Source organism: Haliotis cracherodii, unplaced genomic scaffold (genome assembly GCF_022045235.1).
Source record: "Haliotis cracherodii isolate W230 unplaced genomic scaffold, xgHalCrac1.p SCAF_16, whole genome shotgun sequence".
In the NCBI taxonomy this organism is placed as follows: domain Eukaryota; kingdom Metazoa; phylum Mollusca; class Gastropoda; order Lepetellida; family Haliotidae; genus Haliotis; species Haliotis cracherodii.
In genome coordinates this window covers 13,238,927-13,266,286 of record NW_027266271.1, presented here as the reverse complement: position 1 = coordinate 13,266,286, position 27,360 = coordinate 13,238,927, and the positions used below count along the sequence as shown (strand labels likewise).

General features: G+C 38.6%; 1 protein-coding gene across 1 annotated transcript in view; it reads left to right on the top strand.

Moving 5' to 3' along the window:
* Positions 1-27,360, top strand: part of LOC139464173 (uncharacterized) — a 229,545-nt gene that overhangs the window by 76,448 nt on the left and 125,737 nt on the right. The window lies entirely within an intron of this gene.

The window sequence follows — 27,360 nt, the reverse complement described above, 5'->3', positions numbered from 1 at the left end:
ATGTGCTCTTTTGTTGACCTTTCATCAGACCATTTTTGTTAGTGTCAGATGATACTACCCTTGTCGTAGTAATGCTGTTATCTTGTGTGTTGATAACTTGCTGTGTTGATCATGATGCAGCGGCTGGTTCCGCGCATGTCACTGACTCACTCACTACAGATCTTCCAGCATCACAGACGTGTCAAAGACAAGACTGAATATGATAGACGTGTATTTACCGACGGACAATAACATAGCCCTGACTCCCGAGGATGGGTAATAATATATAGGTCACAATGGGAAACTATGCAAAATGTAGTGAAAATGAGATCTTTCGCTCAGGAAGTGTATCGACACAGAAAATGTAGTGCCTAATCAGTACTCGAACTGCTCACTTTGAGGATACGTTCACCTGCTTGCGACAGCGGTAGAACCCGGAGGTAGATAAGATTGGCTTTCACCACAAAGAGACAATTTCGATGTCCGAAACTGCCTTAATTTGCTGTGCAGAGTTGCGCGCCTTAGATATGGTGGATTACCTTAAATTAGATCTGAGAATCGCCCCAATTGGAAAGATGGAAGACAAAATTAGTTGAATATTTTTTCAATGTATATCAAACTTTTGATACACGTAATGATTGGCGAAATGTATTCGACATGATCTCTTATGTTGAAGTAAACATCAGCCTGTCCAGAGACCCCCCGCCCATGCTATGTAATTAGGAGAATCAGTTCAAAAAACATATATGTCGGTGATTTATTTTCCCCAGATTGTTTGGGGTGTGGTCAACTTCGCGCTGGCGATAGGTAATCGACAGTCATTGCAAGTAAGATTAAGACCTCCTTTTCAAATTTGGTAACTAGCCATGTTTAATGAAGATGAATCAAGTTATTTAATATCGCACATTTTACAAAAGTTTACATTGAGGCACTGATGGAACCCCCTAAAAGCGACTAGACCGTGGTACATAGCCCTAGGTGCAGGTGGGGTCAAGGTTTCACGTTTATGGGATAGCGTGTCATAACTATACAGCGAGTAACTCCCTTACGTGTTTTGCAGTTGGATCATCTTGGATACCACATAAGAGTGTAGTATTTTTATATGTATATACATATATATGTATGAAATATATGATGTCGATATCTAAAGTCAGGAACCATACTTATAATGTCATTGTAAATATATTCCATGTATGCCAACCGTGTATGAGAGATTAACAAACCATATTTCATTATTTGTTTATGTTATACATATTTACTATTAAAATATAAAAGAATTTACCTATTCTTGAAATAAAATATGTATTTACATAACGTGTATTTTAAGGTGTTTTTTTTATAAAGGGCAGCAACGCTGAATTAGTCTTTCCTTGGAATGTTCGCAAGTACTGACAGCGCTACATTGTGTCTGGGAGCGTCATGTAATCAATAACTGTAATTATTTGTCAACTCTCCAAATGTGCTCAAATCAACCCTCATCATATTGAAGAACTGGAGCAGCAATACGGGCTTCATGGGATTTGAGTGCGCCAGAATGGGATTTGAGCGGGCAAGTATTGGATTTGAGCGGGACAATATAGGATTTGAACGGTCCAATATCGGATTTGAGCGGTCCAAGACGGCTTCGCCGGGCCAATGCTTTCCTTAAATTGCGAACACAGCAAGGCGATAAACTGCTGTTCAGTTTATGTTTATGTGCAGTGTGTTGAGAAAATCAGCAACACTGCAGATGAGGTCGTCTGGCCTGAAAAGTGAAACAGAAGGCTTTCTGTTTGCTGCTCAAGACCAGTCACGTCCCACTCGAAACCGTCAATGTGTGATTTTACATCAAAATGTGAATATGAAATGTAGATTATGTCATGAATTTAATGAGACTGTCCAACACATTATGAGTGGATGCCAAGTTTTGGCACAGACACAGTATCTTAGGCGACATGATGGGGTGGCTCTATCATCTATTACCGTCTTCGCCATGTTTGTGGTTTTGACAGAGATCCATCCATGGTACGACCCGGGATATGTAGAGGGCGTCATGGAAAAAGATAAATACAAATCCTTTGGAATAGTCCCGTATACAGTCCCGTATACGTATTGGTCTTTACACAATGTATGATACTAACATTACATAGTTAATGTCATGAGATACACTAACAAAGGCTAACAAACCTGATCTTGTGCTTTTTGATCAATCCAATGAAATCATTTATATCATTGAATTTTCTGTCCCTTTTGACAGTGATGTGATTGACAAGATTGAGGAAAAACATGGCAAATAAGCAGACCTCGTTTTCGAAATGTCACGCTTGCATCCCTAGTACCAAGTCGTCCGACTCCCCATTGTTCTCGGTGCAATAGGATTGGTACCTCCCAATCTGTCGACTGACATTGGGAGAGTACCCAGGTTTGGTACCAGGAATACAGCCCTTCTGACAATCTGGGTAATGCAGAAGGCTGCAGTGTTGGGGAGACTTCACATTCTCCGAAAGGTTCTGGGTGGCTTTGACTAGGAGGCATTGAAGTTTCTGTCCCTTTTGACAAGATTCAGGAAAAACATGGCAAATACGCAGACTTCGCGTTCGAAATGTTACGCTTGCATCCCAAGTCCCAAGTACCAAGTTGTCCGACTCTCTCAGTGCCTTAGGTTTGGAACCTCCCAATCAGTTGACTGACATTGGGAGAGTAACCAGGTTTGTTGACTACATCACTTTTGACAATCTGGGTAATGCAGAAGGCTGCAGTGTAGAGGAGTCTTCACATTCTCCGAATGGGTGGGCTTTGGATCCCCAGATAATCAAGCCATCATCGCCACCCTCACCCGACGTGCCAAATCCATTTATCATCCTGATGCCCTCAGCAGTGAACTGGACCATCTCAAGGAAACCTTCACTTCTCAACAGCTATCCTGCCCAACTAGTCTCCGAAACCATCCGCAAGACCCTCAAGAACTCCGCCCTCAGGCCCATCAGAATCACCATACCCTACCAAGGCCCTGTCACTCATTAGATTTCCCGCCTCATCAAGAATAAAGCCAACATAGGTGTCACCTTCTCTAGAGGCAAGTATATCAAGACCCATCTACAAGCTAATGGCAGAAGCACAAGCAGCGCAAGTCCCAATCCCCGAGGATATATATACCAGATACCCTGCAACTGTGGCATTGTACATTACAGTAAATGGGAGAAACCTTTAGAACCATCAACACAAGACTCAAAGAACATCGGACTCTGTTAACAAACTCGACCAGAATGCCGCTATTTCCGAACACATCCTGAAGAACGAAGACCATAACATCACGTGGGAAGCCACCAAAGTCCTGTCTTCCACCACCAACAACTGGCGACAAAGGAGATACCAGACAGCCATGAACTGTGACCAGAGAATCTATCTGCCTAATGCTGGGGACTTGTTGCTTTGATCTTTGTCAGGGCTAATTGCCTAGCTGGCTTCTATTTGCCCCTTGCTATGTCCATTCTTACACCTATCAGTGCTAATTACACACACAAACACACACACACACACACACACACACACACACACACACACACACACACACACACTTGTCCAGTGTCCAATACCAATTACTTAGCTATGATAACTTAAGTTTGGCTTCCATTGTCTCTTGATAATCACCTATCAGCGCCAATCATCTGTTGGCTTCCTTTGTTAGCTTGTGCCCTTTGTTATTTTCCACCTTTTGTTATCTTATCAATGTTGTTGTCCTTACATGTACGAGGGGTGTTCATTAAAGATTTCCCCTGACCCACTTCCGATGGACCTAATGGAATGAAACTTGGCATAGGTATTAGTCTTTCTCCACATAGGAACCACCAAGAGTAACACACTTCTCCCATCATTTTATGCAACCATGGAGACCTCGCTTGTAAAAGCTCTCTGTGAAACGTTTTTCCTTAAAAATGACTTCATGGTTGGAAAGAGGTGGAAGTCAGATGGTGCAAGGTCAGGAGAGTAAGGAGGACGTGGAAGGATTTCATAGCCACAGGACCGCGCTTTTGTCTGGGCAACATGAGAGTTGTGTACTGGAGCATTGTCTTGCAGGAGACGGACATCCTTGGTCAGCATGCCACGTCTCTTGAGCTTGATAGCGTCCCGCAATTTCCGCAGCAGTGAAGCATAATAAGCTCCTGTAAACGTTTGCCTGTTTTTTGGGGGCACATGTCCAAAACATCCTTTGAGCAATTGATTCGTTGCTGCTTTTGGAAAGGTGTGAGCAACCTGGGAATCCATCGTGCAGACACCTTATGCATGTTCAAATTGTCATGGATGATTTTTTCCACAGACCCTACACTGATCTTGACATCTTGTGCTAACTGGCGAACAGTTATACGTCGGCCTGCCATAATGACGGTCTCCACTTGATGGATAGTGTCCTCATCAATGGCTGAATGGGGGCGACCAGGAATGGCAGCTGTTTCCACAGATGTCCGACCGCACTTGAACTGGCGATGCCAGTGTTTAACAACGTCATATGATGGGTCATCTTCCCCATAAGTTGCTTTCATTTCATCGAAAGTTTCTTTTGGTGTGCGGCTTTCAAATATAAAAACTTAATCACTGCTCGGTATTCTACTGGCTCCATTGTCACACCCTACTCGATCATAAAACCTTTATAAGTGGTAAGATTAATAGTTCGGTGCTGCAAATTCAGACATAACCCATAGATACATGTATCATTACACATGTGAAATTCACAACCAAATATGATAACCCTAAGTGGTTTAGGGGAAATCTTTAATGAACACCCCTCGTACATATGTGTGATCTCTGCCTCGTGGTATTCATTCACCTGATGAAAGAGTAAGCATATACTCCGAAACGTTGTGTTCGTCATAATAAAGAAGTTGGCATCCATATATTCTCTTCCTCATAAATCGAGAGATAAATGGAAAGTGTACATCAGGTATACCATCGTACATGGATTAAAACGCTTATCTGTAAGTAAAATGTATTTTCCCATGAAATATGAATAATATATTACTTGAAAGAAGTAACGGTTAACGAAGATGCTTTTATTTCATATAAAGTTGATCTAACATGGTTGGTGGGTTTTGCAATGCGCAGCCTTATAATTGTGGGCGTTCTTTATGTTTGTTTTGTTTGTTTTTTGTTTAACGCCGTAGAAAGAAATATTCCGGGTATATGACGGCGGTCTGTAAATAATCAAGTCTGGACCAGACAATCCGGTGACTGACATCATGAGCATTGCTCCACGCAATTGGTTGGTTGGTTTGTTGTTTAACGCCGCACTCGGCAATATTCCAGCTACATAAATAATCGAGCCTGGACCAGACAATCCAGTGATTAATATCATGATCATCAATCCACGCAATTGGGATCGATGACATGCATCAACCAAGTCAGCGAGCCTGACCACCCGATCCCGTTAATCGCCACTTACGACAAGCATAGTCGCCTCTTACGGCAAGCATGGGTTGCTGAAGACCTATTTTACCCCGGATCTTTACGGGTCGGGCGTTCTTTATCTGCGTTTGAGTAGTATGTGTACATGATCTTCAGTACCTAAGCAACTAGGAGTAGCGACGCCGTGAACTTGATGGATGAGCTGAGACATGAACACGAGAATCGTTTTGCTTTATCCTTTGCCCATGGGCAGGCCCATAGGACAGAATATTTACCTTTGCTCAAATCTAATGTTTTTGTTTTGGATATTTATAAAGCTGTCTGTACAAGTATCAATGACACACAATTCAACTCTTTTAGACTTTTTTTAATTAAACTAATTCGTGCCGTTATTCAAATATCTCGTTCATGTGCGTGAATATTTTCTTTTGGACAAAACTCATGTTTTTGTTTTGCCAATGCATAAAGGTGTTTCTACAAGTATCATGACACATAATCCAACTCATTCTGACTTGATCCAACTAATATGTGGTGTTATCAAAATATATTTTGCCCATGGGCGAAAAGGTTTGGCCCTTGGGGTGGCCCGTTGGAGAGAATATTTTCCTTTGCTCAAAACCCATATTTTTGCCGTGGAACTTTATAGATAATGGCGTCTCTAGATGTATCATGACACATAATTCAACTCTTTTTGGCTTAATCCAACTAATTAGTGGCCTTATTAAAATATACTCTTCAACAAAAGAAGCCTGACATAGATGTAAAAACACTTTTTGTCAAATATCTAAAATAATTACTGAGAATAATAACTGAGAACCAATTAAGTCAAAAAGAAAGATGATGTGTTTATAATTCGCGAAAACACATGCAAAGCACATAAACGTAGCGTTTGGGGATCAATTTACAGCTTCATCCAAACGCAACCGCCTGTAAAAAACGTGCAGCACAGGATCCTGCATTTAGGCATGCAGGCCCCACTGCTGAATGGGTATAAAAATCTACATCAACGGCTGTTCATACAGTCCTTATAACGGCAGTAGAGGCGGTGACAGAATGTTAAGACTGAATGCAGCTCAACGGAGCAACGTCATTGGGAGATTACAAGATGGAGCAACTCAGCATGAAGTGGCCAGGCACTTTGGCGTATCCAGACAGACAATCTCCGCACTGTGGATCCGATACAACAACACCAACAGAGATGACGACAGACCAAGGTCAGGAAGACCAAGGGTGACAACCCAAGCACAAGATCGATACATCCGGCTGAGACACCTCCGAGACCGCACTATCACAGCCACGTCTACAACCACACAGATCCGTGGGGTACGCAGAATATCAAATCAAACGGTACGCAACAGACTGAGGGAGGCTGGACTTTTTGCACGAAGACCTGTTCGACGTCATGTATTGACCCCACGTCATCTGGCGGACCGTCTGTTTTGGTGCCAACAGAGGGTTAGATGGGCATGTGCAAGGTGGAGAAATGTACTGTTTACTGGCGAGTCCCGTTTCCTACTCACGTGCTGATGGGCGCGCACGTGTCTACAGACTTCGGGGTGAACGTTACGCCCCCAACTGTGTGCAGCAGGTTGTCCTATTTGGCGGCGGGAGTGTCATGGTATGGGCCGGAATTCATCATGGTGGTAGGACGCCTCTCGTGCATGTGGCAGGTGCATTGACAGGTGTGCGTTACAGAGACTTGATCCTACAGCCTTACGTTCTTTCTCACGTCAACGTTCATGGCGGACAGTTCCAGCAGGACAACGCTTGTCAGGACTTCTTACAGCACAACAACATCCAGACATTGCCTTGGCCAGTCAGGTCACCAGATTTGTCCCCGATTGAGCATCTCTGGGACGAGTTGGATCGATACGTTCGCAGAAGGAATCCACCGCCCCAAACACTTCCGGCGCTTCTTGGTGCACTTCAGCATGAATGTCAGCACATCCAACAGCTGTTATTGACAACTTGATTGCATCTATGGGTCGTGGGTGTCAAGCGGTGATTGATGCACGTGGTGGGCACAACAAATACTGACATTTTCTGTACACCTGTGACATTAACTGTATCGTGTACGTGTGTCTGTCAAGGTGACACGATTAATGTTTTGAACATTGTGTACATTGATCTTCAAACAGTATTTCAATTATGGTTTCTGTGTCCTATTTTGAAACAATCGCATTATATTACATTTTGAATGTAAGTGTCAAGTTCCTTTCTTTTAAGAGTATATTTCGCTCATGGACGTAAGTAGTGTGGCCCGAGAATATGTTCCTTTGCTTGCTCAAAACTCATTATTTTTGTTAAGGAAATATATAAATGTGTCTCTAGAAGCATAATGACTCATAATTTAATCCATCTAATTTGTGGCGTTATTAAAATATTTCGCCCACGGATAATAATATGGAATTTTTTTGCAATTTACCAACAGAACGAAATAAAGGCTTTTGGTTCAACTTTGCCTATGAATGTTTGCATACACGTTTACATAATATTTTGGAATCGAACTGTTACATACAAATAGCTACGCCGCAAAAGATGAATAAAAGAAAATTAATGCACGTTGATATTTTTAAGACATGATGAGCCTTAATAATTTCAATATGGTCTCAAATGTCAACTTAGTCATCAAATTTATACATTTTTTTTAGTTTTTGATTGATAATGATATTTGATAATAAATACAACATCACATATCATATCAAATATATCGAAAGAAGAAAAGGTCCTTCTGCAAGCATCAGAATTTTGCTACATTAATCATATATTCATATCTTTGATGAGGGCGCTATGTGATATTCTTTATTCTAACATACGTGTGTGTGAAAAACCAATTAAGATAAGTGGTATCAAAGATATGTGTGATATCAAATTCCAGGTCCATGATTGGTTACTCCATAGTGATGACTTGATGGCAATTCATTGATACGTCACTCGTGCTACAGTCGAAATCACCTTGGTCAGTGTCGTAACTTAATAGTTTTAGGGGGCACTTTATGCACCACAGGGCCTTGTTAATCAACACTTATGGCGGAAACGTTTTTGTGGACGGTCACACTAGGTACACTACAGAGCAAAAGTCTTTTACTTTAAAAACTACTTTTTTGTAAAACGTTTGCGTGGCTAAGCAGCGACTTCGCAGAATGTTTGTCAAATTTCTGCGTAGTTACACAAACACACCACGGATCTACTGCTGGACCAATTAGTTTTATGACGGTGGAGTTGGAAGACAAGCTATACATGTCCATCCCACATGGTGACTGTTTTTCACTGTTCATATTCTAATTCAATTCATCATATCACATGATTACAGTACTCCTTGAAACTTTAAAATGACTAAGAACGAGAACAAAAAATAAATTATATATAGATTATTCTCTCTTTTATCAGCCGCTACGTTTGTATCGTTTGCATTGTACAAAGAAGGATTTTGTCGGTCATCTTGCAGATTTAGACTCAGAATGTGCTCATTCAATTCAGATCATTTTAGTCAACCATATTCTCATGTTTTACTACGGCTTACAGCAACATTGCATTTCAGGGTCCAAAACCCTCGTCTTTTGGTGCCAATGACATGGTTAAAATCAATCAAATGTAAGATTCAGCTTGTAAAGCACTTTAGTGTAGAAAGTACTGGCTCCGTCTGTTGAGACTATCACCTGACTGGTATGTTTATCAGTGCTATAAAAGGCTGTCATCTTTGGGGGTTAGGATGAATATCTTATTCTGTGTAACTGTATTTGATATGATAACAAACATGACCAGTTACTTCGAGGAAATTATGACATGTATTACAGCATTGCTTCTCTGTGTATTTTATCTCAAACAAAACAATTTCAAAATTTGCTAACTTTCTAATATATGTATTCAAAATGCGGGGAGGATTTAAAGGTGTATAAGTCTCAACAATAATTTATTGTAGACTTTTTTGTATATGTATATGTATAATGGTTCATTTGCCTTTACTACAATAAAATCTGACTGGCATATAATGTTTCTTAGATGAAGATAAATGTATCATCATACAAGTAGACTGGGCAAATGCATTGCAAATGAGTGAGTGAGTGAGTTGGGTTTAACGCCGCTTTTAATAGTATTCCAGTTATATCACGGCGTGTCAGCTTAATGTGGGAGGAAAGCCCGAAGTGATGCAGGTCTCAGACGTTTACCACTTCAGTGAAACCCACGAGCACGGGTATGGTGCTGACAAACCTAGAAACATAATCGGGGCGAACCGGGATTTGAACCCACAATCATAGGTTTCTGGCGTGCCCAAGGGACGCAACTCTGCACAGCGAATCGCGGCGCCTTAGACGACTTGGCGACCCGTGGCCCCGCATTGCAAATGAACACATGAGTATGTTTAATGAACCTGGAGATTCAGAAATTATGCATCATAATTTAACAATTACAGTAACAATGTTAATCTTAATGATCGACTGTAATAAATTGTTTGTGAATTATAAAAAAAGGAAAAGCTTGTCAGTTGTTTCTTTTTTGTTACTCTTCTTTGTTAAAATAAACTATGTTGTTCTCTGAAATTTTGTTGTTGAATATAATTCCTTAAATAGTGGTTTTACTCAATTAAAAGAAGAATAATCACTCACATTGAAAGTTAGTGTTTGCAAAGTGATTCGTGAAGGTCAAGGTGTGGCCAGAAACATCTCTACTCTGTAGGGGGATGTCATGCGGTCATCGGGAACATTGGACTCACTATCTAGTAATGGGATATTCCTTATCTTGCAGATGTTATGCAGAATTCCAAAACAAGTAATGGTTTTACATGCTTTGATTGGAGAACCAGTTCAGAACTTGTCTCTCTCACACGCACACACACACACACACACACACACACAGAGAGAGAGAGAGAGAGAGAGAGAGAGAGAGAGAGAGAGAGAGAGAGAGGACATGACAGGATTAAAAAAACGAAAGTAAAACGAATGTATAATTATCTTATCCTATCTTAGCATGAGTAGTCAATTGTGAAGTGTCTAAGTCCTTTTGAACTCTAATAACGATAATCGATTATCCAGTCTGTTAACTGAATGGACACTTTTTAGTCACTTTATATAATGAATGAAATATCTAGGCTTTTATTAAATTGCCTAAGTGAATCACATTTAACACATTGACTGTAAGATATATATATCTGGTTACAGAGTCGGCCTAATTTACAGGTGATTCTACAATACCTGCTCTCTTTTAATAACAATCTGCCACACCACGCCTGAATAAACAGTTATTCGGGTGTTGCTGTGGGCAAATACCTAGCCTTTATACATGTACGTTTTTTGTAGAATCATGTATTTCGTATTTTCGTTAATTGAGGATATATTAAGCACAAATTGGTGCCTTGATATACAACAACAAAGAATATTGTTTTTTCTCCGCTATCCAGATGTGTTTCATCGTTTAATTTCACTCTATACCATGTATGTTTGGAAGCGATATCACAGGCGCCGCCCAGAAGACACAGATTATGTCGTTCGTTTCGCTTCGCCGCCCTGTAGCTCGGAGTTATGCTATCTGTACACAAATATAACTTCGTCGTGTGGAAGGAGTTTGAATTACGTCCGTCACTGGCCACAACAATCATCACAGTATAGTAACATTCTACAAGGCCACTGCCGTTCAAGTAACCTCGTGACGCACGTAACTCTCATCGACAATGGCTGTCAAATCTGTCTGCTTCAGCTACCATACAATCCTCCCTGTCACAACTGGCGTTTATTTTCAAAATATTGATAGTAAAATCATCGTTAACAGACTAACGTATGTCGCACAGAGTACTCATATTTGATAAAAAATAAAACAGCAAGTAAGATAACTAGAAGATCAACTGGACATTACATTCCTTGTATCAAGTGGCGGTCCTGTTTGTGAAAAAAAGCACTTTTAAATACTAATTAAATCCATTTTAAGACCCCATAGACAATAAAACTAAATAAAAAATGTCTTGGTATCATTTGGTGTGTATTAGTTAATGGTAATGATCTGACAGTTATATCGTTAGATAAGAAAGGAAAAACGTAAATGTGTTTTATGATTCACGAAATTTGGGAACACCAAAACACTGACACGAGCAATAAGATTAAGCAACATTCACATGCATAAAAGGGTAAAGAGAAAATGGTGGAAGCAAATTGAAGTAGATTTTTAATAAGACATTATTGTACTAAACAAACTGCCTGTGCACAAGCGATCCAAAACTTGTTTGATAGTTTTGTGTTGTGTTGTAGACTGACGTATAGCAAGTGATTTTCATGCTATATGTAGGCTTGCATATACATCTTACATATTCGGATATACCACCTGTATAAAGCATTATGAAGTTGAGAACTGAGATAGCGAGCATTACCTGAATCCACTCACGGAAGCAATTATAATTCTTGTGTGTATGCTGTCTCCTCTAATATGCTACACTAAATTATTTTATACTGTAGTAGATATGGTAATGAATAAAACTTGGTAACCTTTTACACGCATCGTTCTCTGCATACATTGAATTAAGTGTTTACTGGTGCGTACAGATGAGTAAAGACCCTGTTTTTCATTTCTCCGAAGTGTTGTTGTTGCTTTAAGAGTTTAAGAGGTCACCTTCCGTCTTAGCAATTTCGGCTGACCTGTCTCCCTTTGAGAGTCGTATGTGAGTAGGGTAGACATATTTATTGTGAGATTTAGTATGATGTGTAGCTTCCAAATAAGGGAGATATTATGACACAGCTTGTTGTTTATATATATTGTGAACCGAATATATGTATTTGACGATATTTGTCGAAAATTGTGCGGATCAGTTTGGGTGAATTAATTTTTGATGTGTATGGATTAGTGTATACGTGTGACATTGCCATGTAAATAAACGGTACTCCAAGATCATTTTTTATGCTACAATGCTGTATAAAATACACCAAGCAGAAACGTGACCAGTAGTCAGAGAGTGTGTCTGTGTGCGTATGGGAAAGTGTTTTCATAAGGCTACAATTGATTTGAAATAAGATAAAATAAGCTGTCACGATACACATATGGTTTGAGTTTCAAATTGAGTTTTGAGAATATGCAACGTTTTCGCCCGCGAATTATTTTAATAACGCCACATTTTTTTGGTATTAGGTTCAGGAGTTGAATTATGTGTCACGATACTTGTAGAAACACCTTCATAATTTCCAAAACAAAAATATGACTTTGAGCAAAGGAAAATATTCGATGTTCGAAATATTTTAATAACATCACAAATTAGTTGGATCATGTCAAAAAGAGTTGAATTATGTGTCATGACACTTGTTGTTGGATTTTGATTAATTGTATGGGTTAATTCTATATGTAGCGGGAGACGTAGAGAGTATGTTTTACCAAGTTTGGGTAACAAAGCCTCATTGGAACTATCAGTTTCTCTGGGGCAAGATTAGGACTACTGTAATCCGCCATTGAAGTACAGGATGAAAGTCTACATGTTTGGTACTAAATCCTCACCTAGTAGTTCGAGACCGCTAGTGACAATTTATAGAAGTATGAACCAGATATTGCAGAAATTGTTTGGAACAATTTCTATGTGGTCGATTGCTGGTTTTCTGAGCAAGATGTTAACAAGATTGTTAGTTGTGTGACCCAGGTAAGTTCTCTGTATCAGCAGGGTGGATTTAGACTGACTAAATGAGTACTCAACAGTACAGAAGTTCTTGACGAAGACCACCTAAAGACCAAGCTGAAGGAGTGAGAGATCTCAATCTAGATCAGCTGGAAACAGATCAGATGAAAGATCCCTAGGGGTTGTTTGGACAGTGCACCCTGACTCCTTAGGCTTCAAAGTTAATGTGAAGTAACTATGCTAATTGTACAAGATGACACTTGTTATCAGTCATCAGTTCAATCTATGACCCATTTGGCATGGTCTTACCTTTTGTACTCAAGGCAAATATTCTACTGCAAGACATGTGCCGTCAATGACTTGGATGGGATGAAGAGGTGTCAGGTAATAAGCTCACTGTGTAGCAACAGTTGTTTCCTGATCTTCTCCTCTTAGAAGAGGCTTCCATGCCAAGATGCTACAACAGTGAGGGCATGTCAACTGCACATCTTCTCAGATGCTAGCAACGAAAGGTACAGCTTACCTCCAATTGACAAATAAGATGGGCAAAGTTAATTGCTTACTGGTAATGGCCACGGCAAGAGTAACTCCCATAAAGAAAGTAACTGAATTCACAGCGGCCTATGTAGCAGTTCAGTTAAATCCCATTCTCCAGTGGAAACGTCAGTACAAACTCACTGATAGTCATTCCTGGACATACAGCTTGTCTGTTATCAGGTATGTCAACAATGAAACATCGCGTTTCAAGACGTTTGTGGCTAACAGAGTCACTATTATCCGAGATGGTTCAGATCCCCAGCAATGGAAATACATTCCAACTGCACTGAATCCAGCTGATGCTGCGTCAAGAGGCATAAGGATAGACACATTCTTAAAGATGGATCAGTGGTTCCAATGACCAACCTTCCTTTCGGCACCTGTTATCAAGGCTTGTGTCAATTTTCCAGAATATGACCTTGAAATGAAGCCTATTGTAGCTGCTATGACAACAGATGAATCTGTGCACATTATGAACAGACTCCTGAAGTAAAGCTCATCTTGGCTAAAACTGAAAAAGATTGGAGGTTGGATCCTCCTTTTCATGGATAAAGAGAAACAAAAATCAGTAAAACGAACTCACCAAAGAGTGTGCTGAACACTTAGATAAGAAAACCAAAGGGATAGTACAAGAGGAGAAATCTAGATGTAACCTGACAGTCAAAATCATGGAGAAAGCTGATGTCACAATATTATTTTAAATCCAGCAGCGGTATTTCCATGACATCATCAGTGCTCTTAAAACCCAAAGCCAAAATTCAAGACTGAACAAGTCAATTCGTCAATTTGATCCTATCCTCCTGGATGGACTGCTCGAGTTGGATTTACGCTTGAGTCAGGCTTCATCACCTTATGAAGTGAAACACCCATTATAGCCCCAAAAGTCCTATGCGTCTCAACTGATAGTACATGATTCTTGTGAATCCATAGGGCACATGGGCAAAGCTGCTATGATGACTTACCTGTGCCAACGATATTGGATTCAAGGAGTGATAAATCTAATTAAAAGGATTACTTCCAGAGTGTGTATGTATGTTTGATATGTAGAAAGTTTAGTGCTCAGAGAAAATGGCAGACTTACCTGTAGATAGACTGACATCTGACGAACCAAATTTCTCATGCGTTGACTTCTTTGGTCTCTTTGTGGTGAAAAGGGGTTGTTCAAATGTGAAGCGCTTTGGGGGTAGTCTTCACTTGCTGTACTTTGAGAGCAGTGCATCTTGAGCCAGGTACTCCCCTCAGTACAAGCTCCTGTGTCAATGCTTTCAGACGATTCTTTGTATCCCTAGAAAGTCTGGACTGATAATGGGACGAATCTAGTAGGCTGTGTGAGGGAAATGAGAGAGGAAATACACATATGGAATATCAAACAACTGCATCAGACTTCCTCCATAGAACATTTCGTTGGAGTTCGTTGGCATATGGCAGCGCATGATAGGTACCATAAGGAGGATCCTTACACTCAAGTCAAACATTTAGATGACAATGGTCTCCAGACTCTTTTCTCGAGGATAAAGGTTATCGTTACCAGTGTGACAAATTATGTCAAGGATCTGATGATCTGCAAATGCTTCGAGGTGGTGGAGCACTACCTCCAGGACTATTTAGAGCAGATGACCGTTACACCAAAAGATGATAGGCGCATACAGTATCTGTCTGATTCCTTCTGGAAGTGATTGCCGAAGGAATATCTTGCCATGTCACAGAAAAATGTGAAATGGACTCCTGTCCCAAGGAACATGAATGTAAATGCTACTTGTCTTGGTCATGGACAATTTGCCTCGAAATGCATGGAGCTTTGAGCGAGTAGTCGAAATGTGTGCCGACAGAAACGGTTTTGTACGCATTGTGAGGGTCAAAACACCCACATCGACTGTGCTGCGTTCCATAAGCAAACTGACTATTTCTGGAAGTGAGCAGTGAGTTAACAACTAGAACGTGGCATATGAAAGATGCCACTGATGATGACAATAAAGATACATGCAGATGTATTCCAAGAATCTTAGTTAACATGTGTAAAAGATCAGTTATATTAAACAGTAAAACTGCTTCATTAGCACTCCACAATTAGGGGGTTAGAATGCTGGATTTTGATTAATTGTATGGGTTTATTATATATTTAGCAGGCTTCATATAAGTATAAAAGGGAAGTAAATCTTGTTGTTAGTGTCATTTTGTGCAAGAGACTGTGCTGCTGAGCGGGGCACCCTGGAGGTTATAAAAAAGTAATTATTCAATTAAATACAAAATCAGTCAATCAAGCCAACAGCGCTACCCCAGTCTTTATGGCAACAGCACCCTTCAACAAGAACAAGTGTTAGAATATGAGACTAAGAATTAGAATAAACTCGAAGAAGTTAAAGAATGATTTCATCTCCTCAATTCTCGAAACCCGCACTTGTAGAAACACCTTGTCCCATTGTTACATAGTTTATTGGGTTTATGTCATGCAATCTTGCAAAAAGATATCACTTCATACAACATCGACTCATTGTATGTTACATATTACATGGTGCTATTTTGACCTACTGAGTTTCATGACTTACAATTTGGAAAGTTTAAATGCTATAGTTTTGTGCAGCCGCTCCAACTGAACAGTAATTACTGATAACCAGTATCACAACTTAGAGATGATTACTGTATATCCCTATGATAAGTCATGAATGTTTTTAACTTAAAATAACAGTGCAGTGAAAATTGAATTTATTTATGTCCTTTCTTCGTCAGCTTTAACCAAACTGAGCCGTGTGGAGGTTCCAGTTGGGTAGCTTTAGTTTTATTATCTCCCTGGACCGAGTCTTGTTTCTTAAGCACAGACACTTCATATGAAGTGTCTTAGCGTGACAAGCCTCGTATGACAGTTGCCTCCCTTTGATATAGCTAAATCCGAGTTTATGCGATCTCCTGGTGTCAAGTACCCAGGTTGTAATGCAAGCCTGACCAGTAAAGCTGAGAAGCTTCCACGTTATCTTTTACAGTTCGAATTGTGAAAAAGACGGGGTAGGGGTATTTTCAAATTTCGCGTCTTGTTTGGAATTACACAGTAGTGCAGGCTTGGTGCAGGAGGGAACATGATTTGGAAAGGTAGGTTTCATAAAATTACTTTTCACAGCGTGGTCAAGATTTTTATCAATGATTATACTTATGACCAGTGTTATCTTTTCTCGCTGAAAGTTTTAGAGTGTTAAACTGGAATACTAAGTAATCAGCTAAGTAACACATCAAAGATCATTGGTCATGACAATGTGGTCATGGCAATGTGATCATGAATGAACTTGTGTACATTTTCTTCAATGTAATATCGCAAGCCTATAAAAATCTCTTTAATCACAAAAGTCAGCGTCGTTCATTGATATTGTTTTACGACCTCAACGATCTTTAGTACATTCATAAAAATCGTGTTTCCACTGTGGTACTCATATACTGTTACGCACACGAATTACCACCTAAAGAGACATGTGTGTAGGATTTAGGGCGTCCATTTATGCCGGGTAGATACCCTCATCAAGACAACCAATCTGAGCTTATGTGTCGTAGCGTTCGGAAACAAGCCGGTCTGAAGGAACCCACATATACCAGGACATCAATCTATATGACATTTTTATATCTTACTGTAGTAATAGCTTTTCACAAACCCAGTGGACGGTTTTCTCTGGATAAAGAAGAAGATAGCTCTCCATAAAACTTGATCCTGTTTTTTAAAAAATATATTTTGTGTTTGTCCACAACTATGCAAGGCACATGCGGTCGGTGTTTCGTCACAACTTGACTCAGGGGCCATTTGGGGTGTGGTATTCGCCTCAGTTGTTTTATATTCCTCTCACAAACAACCATGCTGTATTTCTGAAGGGTGCAGTCTTGGATTCCACATTCACATTCATTTCAAGGGCAGTGTAAATTTCCTGACACACTGATGAACCATAGTCACGAACGTCTTCACCCTTAGGAATACACACTTGAATACACCCAATGTGAATCAATGAAAACAGTATCTTATTGCAACAAAGTTTAAATGATGTTGCAACTTTACATGCAACATGATCCACATTCCCGAGGAAATACTGGTTCCCGATATAGGTGTGGCTTCCAAGTCATGTGATAGCTTCCTTAGGTCGCTGTGTCGCCTTTGTGTAAGCCTTGATTTGACAGTTCCAGCAAACGTGAGCAGTCATTCAGGTGGCCAACCCAAAACCCATCTTCTCCAGACTAAAACTAGTAGATGGTACAATATCAATAAGGAAGATAGAATTTGAATTTAGAACTATCATTTATATTTCTGTGTCGTGATTGTACCATTTAAGAAATAAACATTTTTCATCTTATTATGGTAGACTGGTACACTATAGTATCGCGGTAGTTATTTTATAATGGATCGTAATGGCGAACGTTTACTAACCTATTGAATATGTCACAACAAAATGTTTCTTTTTCTTTGTTCAACTTTTATGACATATCAATTAGGATTGTTTGATACTGATTTTCTTTAACGAGTTCGGCAACTGTTTTTTTAGGTATGATATATGTGGATTACGTGGTTAACATCACTTCCTAATATCGATTATGCATAATCAGTTTGCATAGGACCTAGGTTGGGTCAAGGGGCATCGCCCAAACAAATGGCTTCTTTTCTAATCAATTTCGAATTGGGGTACGGGTAATTCCACTTCAAAACATTCAGGAAACTTTCATTAAAAAAAATAACTTGTATACCTACGATTAGCAGTGACATACCACGAGTCTTGTATACGATCAAGTAATGAAATATCATGCTTAGATTTGCATAACTAAACAGTCGACAGTGGTGTGTGGATTACAATATTTACTGATACCGCGATAATAAAGAGCCCCCAAGAGCTTTGAGTCATACTTTAAAGATCTAAATATGACATAAGATATGTCACTTTATCATGCTCCTATTAAATGTTGATTGCGTATATTCATTGCCATTTCCAGTACTAAGACTCAGGTCTTTTATAACATTGGGAAGAAACATCTGGGTATATGTTGTGACAGCTATCATTGTTATTTATTTATTGTTTTTGACATAATATTAATGTTTCATCTTGTTTAGTTTCATGTCTTGTCTTGTCTGTCACGTGTGCTCATCTGATGACACAGAATCATGTACTTTTCATCACATGCTATACCCATGTGGGAAAAATAACGTGTTCATTCGAGAATATTTTAGAGAAATAATTTCATCACTGAATACATACTAAATTGTGTCATTGTTAGGATTTTCACTACAATGTAGTGCATTTTGAAGGACAGAAAACAATAGCTTTAGCCAGTCCAGTTGTCTTTAAATGGCATGCTGAATATCAGATGACCCGCATCAAAATCTGAACAGATTGTAACACTATACAATGTGTTTAAGCCGATTAGATTTAGACCACAACAAGTTGATCTTCGGAATAACTTTTTATAGTTATTTGTTTATGACGAACTGTTTACGGTACTTCCCTACTGGAATAAAAAACCACTTAAGAAAGACTGGTTTTAAGGAAAAAATCCTTATTTGCAATGGGTGTGAATATGAATTCATTCAGTTTGAGAGGTATATCTTTATAACATGTGTCAACAAAGAACCTATAAAAACTTTTTAGAAAGGAAGGTATTGTTATTTGAAAAACATATGTATTTCTCTCGCCGATAAGAGATGGATACAATTGCTACCCTGTTTGAGGTTTAAGCAACATGCCATTTGTAATACAAACACTAATTGTCGTGCCAAACTCCTACATATTACCCACCCCTGTCTTTCAGTAGTCAGCGAGACGAATTGAACACGCATTTAGGGGATTTGTTGGTGATATGTTTTCATTGACAGAGCCTATGGGAATGTAATTGAACTATAACCCAAATACACGGCTATGTGGTTAACCGAAAGAGAGATAGTTCAAGCACATTCACATTTGCTAATCCTCTGTAGACTTTGCTCATTACATGACCAGAGTAGTCTCGATTAATGATGCCCCTGAAAACCTTTATAAGTTACGTATGAATCAGTGGTTTCCAGGAAAGTGTTGCTACAGTGTAGGATATGGCGACAAAGGCCACTTCATGACATATTTCTCGTTTGTATCAGCACTTACAGAGTAACTACAACATATTCATCTTTTGTATCTTCTCATACCAAAAAACTACGACACATTTATCATTTGTATCATCTCATACATGTGCCAAATATCTACAACGTATCCCTGGTGTATATATGCATATGTAGGGTTTGCGACGTCATGTTGACGTTATACTTCCGTCATGTTAACGTCTTGCTATTGCCATGTCCCCCTCATGCTGTCATCATGCCCAGCACCAGGCTGTTGCCATGCCCTAATCACATAACCGTTGTCCGTACCTCATGCCACCCTCAGGCAACCGTCCTTTTACCACCATGTTACCATCTACTGATCCGTACGTACACGTGTGTCTTTATGCTTTCAAAACAACATTCAGGAGTTGATAAGTCACGGTTGAACGATTTACTAGCCATGGTAATTAGTTCCAAACTCATAAACCCGAAGTGAGTCGGGTCAGAATAGGCCCCCAACACTCTCCCGCTATGGCGACTAAAGCAGGTAGGTAGGTCAGGAGTGTGGTTGATCGCATGTCTCTATATTCCGACAGTGTGGAACCCTGTTTGTATTCCCACACTGACTTATTTGGGTCAAACTCGCTTTATTTTATTGACAGGAATAGTGATAGCGCATTAATTCTGATATTGCAGGAATACTGATATAGCAGGAATATTGATAGCAGGAATACTGCTGAAGGCTATGTTTAGAGATAGAGCCGATTTCGTGAAACAATTATCTTTTAATTTTGATTTTCATAAAAAAAATTAACTTTAAACAAATATGATAATTAACTACGGTATTAGTGATTCCATGTATATCTGATTCAACAATCATTTAATAAGCTATATAACCATTTGAGGAATATGATGAAATATCCAATATCACAGTCCCACTGTGTCATGTATCAAATAATTTGACATCTCATGATGCAACACTGTTTATGATGCATAATGTTTAAGCCAGTGCTAGGTCTTAATTACCACATCACTACATCCATTGACTCTCCACGCCTTAAACCACCGTCAGACTGCTCAGACACGATAACTTCTTCATGAGTAGTATAGACGAAGGGGGTTGTGCCGTAACCCACCCGAACTCAATGCTTCAATTGGGGTCTTTTTATGCGATGTGATCCAATTATCGTCATCCAGTTAAGCTAACTTAAAAAGAAAAGTGATTCTGTGGCAACCCACCCTAAACCATTCCTGAACCATATCAATGCTTCACCATTTGTGTGAATCGTCATGTATCAAGATTCATATAGAGGATACAATATATTCTTAATCTCAAACCAGTTCTTTGGTTTGGGGATGGAATGCTTGGCGCGCTTGTTGTCTCCTCTATTCTTTAAACTTTTTTTCTCATCTTCACTAATGCTGCTGGTCTTACGATAATTTGATCGAATTTCCTGCTTCATTGCTTTGTATTTGGTGAGTTCTGACAACACTAAATGAAACTTCTCCTCAGATATCATGCCAGGGCTCTTGAGGTATGATGCTCAAGGCTATTTAACTTTGCATCAGCCAACACACGAATACTATCATGTTTTGATGCTTTCTTTTGCAACTTACAAGAAATAAATTTAAGAGCTATTCCTGCCAGGCCACAAACTCTGGCTGCTACTTCCATACCAAGAATGATAGGCATGGTGACAATAGTTGATAATAAAATAACACCGGCTGCACCAAGTCCCATCCTAGCTGCTACAAGTGCAGTGTAAAGAGCATTCACAACTCTGCGATAGTTTTTATATAATCCAATTCTAAAATCACACTCTTTCTCTACTTGATATTTTATTTCACTTACTTGATGTCACCAAAATTCATCAACAGTGCTACATCCAGTGCCAAATAAAAAACCCTAATATACACAATCATAGTATACAAGAGTCTCAAATTGGCCGATCAACAATGTCTTATTAGATTTATATTATATGGCATAAATATATAGTATAGTAGCAAAATGCTCACCCCATTGACTACCACATTAGGTGCTGTGAATATAACATCTTTCTTCTTGTACAGATTATCTTGTAAGTGTAAAGCATATAACTTGCCCTCGATACTGGGTTTATGAGAACCTCCAAGATTGGAGATGAGGTGATGCGTTCCAGGACCTGAAGAATCAACCATTAATAATAATATGGAGTGATACACTCAAATATCCAATATGAACAGGCTGATGTTTCACATGAAATACAGAAACTTTGAGCTCAGTAATAATGCTCCGCTTTCCCCTATTATACTGTAATGACGTTTTACTGTTTTTCAACTATTGAATTTTTCATCTTTGACTCGAATAGCTCTTAGTTGTACTTAGTAGTATTCGTTGTACTAACCTATTCAAGATGGATGCACAACTCTTGATAACAAACTCTATCGGGTAATTTAACTCCATGCACTGTTGTGTTGGGTCCCTTCTCTTCTTATAAATCCAAGTGTATTTGCCTATAGAATGTGATCCACTGCTTAAAATCAGCACCACATTCGACTCATTTAGTGTGAGACCTGCTCCCAAAGGTTTTCATGATTGAGTGAGCATACACTGTAATATCCGTCAGATATAATGCAATGTTCTCTATCTAGTGATAACTTATTAAACCTCTTTCAGTACTTATGTTGGTTCGACGTGGGTAATATGTTATATCAAAGAGAGCAACTTCAAGTTACCAAGCCGAGTTATCAATAGCATGAAGCAGTTGAATAGACTGGCCATTTGTTATTCCCGGAAGTGTAACATACATATTGAATATATAAAGATACTACATTATATCTATCATTAGAAATTACAGATTCACAGAAACGAACGTCAAAACAGTACATGATGGGTTCTCCAATCCAGTGCAGTTCTGGCAAAACCAGCTAAACGTTGCTATTTGGTATGCTTCATTAGTCTGTGGAGTATCTATTAGTCACAAAGTGTGTTTTCTTCTTCACGTGTACTATCAGATTAGTCATACCCTTACATAAATAAGTGCACCAATACCACAGGATCAAGCATGGAATGCATCAAATAATCCGTACAATTAGAGGGCATATGAACGTATTTATTGGGAATTTGCTATTTCTACGAGTAAAAATTGACGTCTGCATTGAGTTAACAATGGTCTAGGTAATCCATACACACATGGCACACACTCTGTTAAAGAAGTCAGTGATGATTTAATAAAATGAGGTCGACTTCTTCTGAGCTTTGCTCTCTTTTGTGTAACGAGTGAGAGACGATCATATGAACTTTAAGTGTTGCTTTCACCGTCCAAAAGGTTGAACAACCATACGATGTTGAAATGCTTGGAAAAAATCATTTTAAATACATCAGAAGGTTTAACTCACCTTGTCAAGGCCTCGTAATTCTCTAATACTGTATTCCAAGGATGATGCCTGTAATTATCATAGGTTGACAAGATTTCTCTGAGACCATCTGAAGATATCTTTGTATGTTGTGGTATGTCTTCAAAATTTTCTTTATCTATGTCAGCCATAGAGTGACGAAGAAGTTAAAAAATTATACGCATGCTACGAGTCTAAACTGGGAGCTACCATGACTAAAACAATAGGTTCGGCTATGGTACAACTATACACTGCTGTAGCAAGTACGTTTCTTCCCATACCACCAGAAAATTGCCTGTATCTATTCAAATCTCTCGAGGAAGACCCATTTGTTGGACATGCTTTAAGTGCAGTAAGCTGTGAGTTTTACCATAGATACGGAATGTCCTTAGCACCATTTACCTCTGCTATAATAACGTCTAAATACTGGTAATTTAAACATAAGGGCCCACCTAATAATAATTGAAGCAGAAACACCACAAGTTGTGGGAGTGACTAAGAACCCCCAAAAAGTTGCAGCGGGTAAAAGGGGGAATTTAGCCAGGAAGACAAAACTATAACTATACATTGAACACAATTCAAATACTAATATTAAAATTTTGGGCTCCCTAAGAGTTGTTGTTATAGCAGTGGCATGGTTTATTAACACTGGTAAATCTAAAGGTGAAGAGAAAACACCACTATTTCAAAACTTGGATGCAGTTCAGTAAGAGTTAAATCCTCATGTTATGCTAAAGAGAGAAAATGACTACTCCAGTAACAGATGGTAAAATGTTGGAGTGGCTAAGCTAGGGGCTAAAATGATTACTAAAGCACCACCATCCAAGCTAGATTTTGATGGTTATGATATTGGTATGATGATCCCAGATGTAGACTTAGCTGTGGCTATTAAAGATATACTTACATAATGAAATAATTAAACATTTGAATATTTATTAACATAGTTTGAAAAGGCATCAATTATGGTTGTTGGAGCTATTGTTAATGATCTAGCTTTTTCGTGGAGTAATTGTTTTGAATTATTTAATATGAGAGAACAAACACGAGAGAAAATGAAGAGGAGCGGAAACAACACAATAAAGCTTTAGAACAATTCGAAACCGCCCAGTATCATTTGGCTAGGAAACGAATGAATAGGCTTGATTTTATCAATGAAGAGCTTCATAGGCAAAATCGTTCAATCCAACCGTTGAAGGATGTTGAAACTGCCATTCATGAATAGTACCTTGTTTACAAAAAGACACTCAACCTAATTGGCACAAAGCAAAAACTGTCTCTGTTTTATACCCCGTCAGAGGGACAGAAAGGCTACAAGATAACATTCATTGCACTGGGCTTGACTGCCACTGCTCAACTATGAGCTGGCGATTCAGCCCGGCTGATACACATTGAGACATATGATACCAGAAGTGTATAGTTATCACAATGGCAAAGGGTACATCCAGATGTAAGTTCATACTCATGGGCCAATCCCCAAAATGTAAGAGTTGTATGAACGATTTTTGTGGGATACATGACAATGCAATAAGACACGGTCACGTTAACTATACATGTTCCATATACGGGATTGGGGTCAAAGGTCATTATTGTTTATCACACGGATCTGACAAGATACAAAACCAGATTATTTATGAGAGGAAGAAGGATTACTTCAATAGATTTGGGAGAAAAAGAATTTAGGTACATGAATTAATTCCAATTAGAGATTTGTTTTGCATGTAATTATACATAACAACGGTTTATGTCAGAGAGCTGAAAGCTTTGGCACAACAATGTGGTCTAAGTGGGTTTTTTTCAGATGAGAAAAGCTGAATTGATTACTTTACTCAGTTTTGAATTCAACAAACCCCCGACTGTTAGAGAACTCAAAGCAAGTGAGAAACCGTGGCCTGAGAGGTTATTCCTGAAAGAGAAAAGCTGAATTGATTGCTTTACTTGATAATCAGCCATAATCATGCCGTTGGTAAATATCTAAGAGGTTGGAATATGAATATTAATTCCAATATGGACGTGTAATGATGTTAAACCCATCGTATCGAGCAAAATTAATGAGGAATTACATGATTTAAATAGTATAAAATACCTGCTAACAGTTAAAATGTCTTTAAGTCAAAATAGCAAATGATAGTGTTAAATATACCGAACCTGTTTCAAGGGCAACCAAGTTCATCATTAGATAATAGAGGTTCGGGTTGGGGTGTGGATAGAACCAATACTTTATATTTAGATATAGCAAATTATATGCCTTTGAAATGTGGATCTTATATAGATTCACCCTCATATTATAAGAAGAAAAAAGCCATAAATGATTTTTTAAAATAATGATGATAACTGTTTAAGATGGACATTACGATCTGCCTCATGTCCCACAGATTCTAAAATTGTGAATAGATCTTCGAGCTATCCCCAAAACGACAGACACAACTTTGAAGGTATTGATGCACCTACACCAATTTCGCAAATAAATAAGATGGAAAAGCAAAATAATTTAGCTATAAATGTTTTGGGGTATTCTAAAGGATCTGTTGTACACAAGATAAGGTCTGCACCAGAAACATTCCAGGAATCAATTTATTTCTGATTGAAAAAGATGGAAAATATCATTATACATGGATAAAGAGTTTAAGCAGGCTATTAGGTGATCAATAAAACCATAAGGAAAAGAAATATTTCGGTAAAAGATGTGTGCATGGATACAGCAGACAAGATCTTTTAGGAGCGCATAAAGAAAACTGCAAATGATGTGGCAAATTTCTACTTTATAACTAAAGCGATAGCTTACTCTAACTGTAACTACAACAAGTTTGTGAAGTTTTGGTCCAGTTGCCACAAACTATTTTTGTAACCATATCAACAAAAATACTGAATTATCTGAGTTCATATGCCCCCATGATGTATGATTCTGTTGCTGTTTTAAGAATCGCAGTATGAACATTAATATGTATGAAATGCTGTACGACAAAAAAAGTGGAATAATAAAAAAAAAACTTAAAAAAACTGCAGATGTGTTGGGCAGACTGCTATCAGGATCGATATGCCTGAAAAGGTAAAAAATATATATTAAAATTTGATCATTATTGCAATCAAATACCAGTAGCATTCATAATTTACATTGACTTTGAAGCACTTATAAAACGGATAGATAATTCTTAATTCTATACACGATACGTTTTAGGTTTAGATGTCGCCATAAATTCAGTTAGTTCTTGTAAGCCCAACATAATTGACAGATACTCGAAAACACATGATTATAAACTATTAATGTACGTTGAAATGAATGTATATTGTATATGCCGCAATGATATATCAAGGATCAAGTAGAAGATATATCGACAGTAGCGCTTTGAGTTAATTCAACAGACCTATGTAAACAGCACTACTTTATCCTTTCTAACTCACACTGTCAAAGCTCAATTTTAACCTCTCCTGGCGGCCATTATACAACGGCCATCTTATACACAACCCATCGCTCACGTCTACAGGTCTCTTCCTGTGGTACAACAATTTGTAGTACCCTCTCCCCCAAAGGTATCCTCCATGATATAACCTACTCTCATTAAGTAAATGCTGCTGTTTCTCAGCATCATGGCTAACGAGCTTAGACAAAGAAACCCAACCATCATAAAGTAATTACGTTTAATATCAACTTTTCAATGACAAGAACATTTTCCAGGATTATGTATTCTCTTAACACCATCGCAAAAGATCACGTAGAGGCCAATGGTTGTATAAATAAGATCGAATAGATTGATCACAACCGGTACTCATATTTTCCAACAAAATCACATCTGAAAAGGAGACATCAACAAATACATTTTTAGGGTATTTTTAGTATTGTATTGTGTATTGTCCGTCAAACATGATGTGACACACTAATGATATATATTTTCTTAATTATGGTAAAATAAAACAACAGATATGCGATAATGATATCCCTAAAATCTGTGCAGTCGGGATCAGAATTGAACTGAAGGGTTGACACTATGATCATATAAATTCATCTACCGTAAACAAACCATTTAATCGACTTAGACTTAATATAAGTATGTAACTTACACCTCCAGCAAACACTGGATCCATTTTTATTATATTGACAAAGTGCAGAAAATTGAATTCATATTTTAATTATTATTATTCATATTAAGTCAGCGTGAGAGTTCTGGAGACAGTTGGTGAGATAGTAGTCCTGCACCATAACTGTGGATTTTTTTATTTTATGGTATTTGTTTTACTCAAAGCCTAGGCAAGTCTAGATCAAAGTCACGTTTGCTTGATTCCACAACAGAAGAGGAAAGGTTATTTCAAAGAAAAAATAGAAAAAAATTAAAGACTAAGTCTAGTGAGATAGGGCCTGGGAATACGGGGTCTGGCGAGGTAGACATGCCGCCAGTCTATGTAACCCAAATCTCCCCTTGGTTCACCCTGACTGGCATTTCTTTGTGACTACCTGAACACGGCACATAGGAGTTCATCA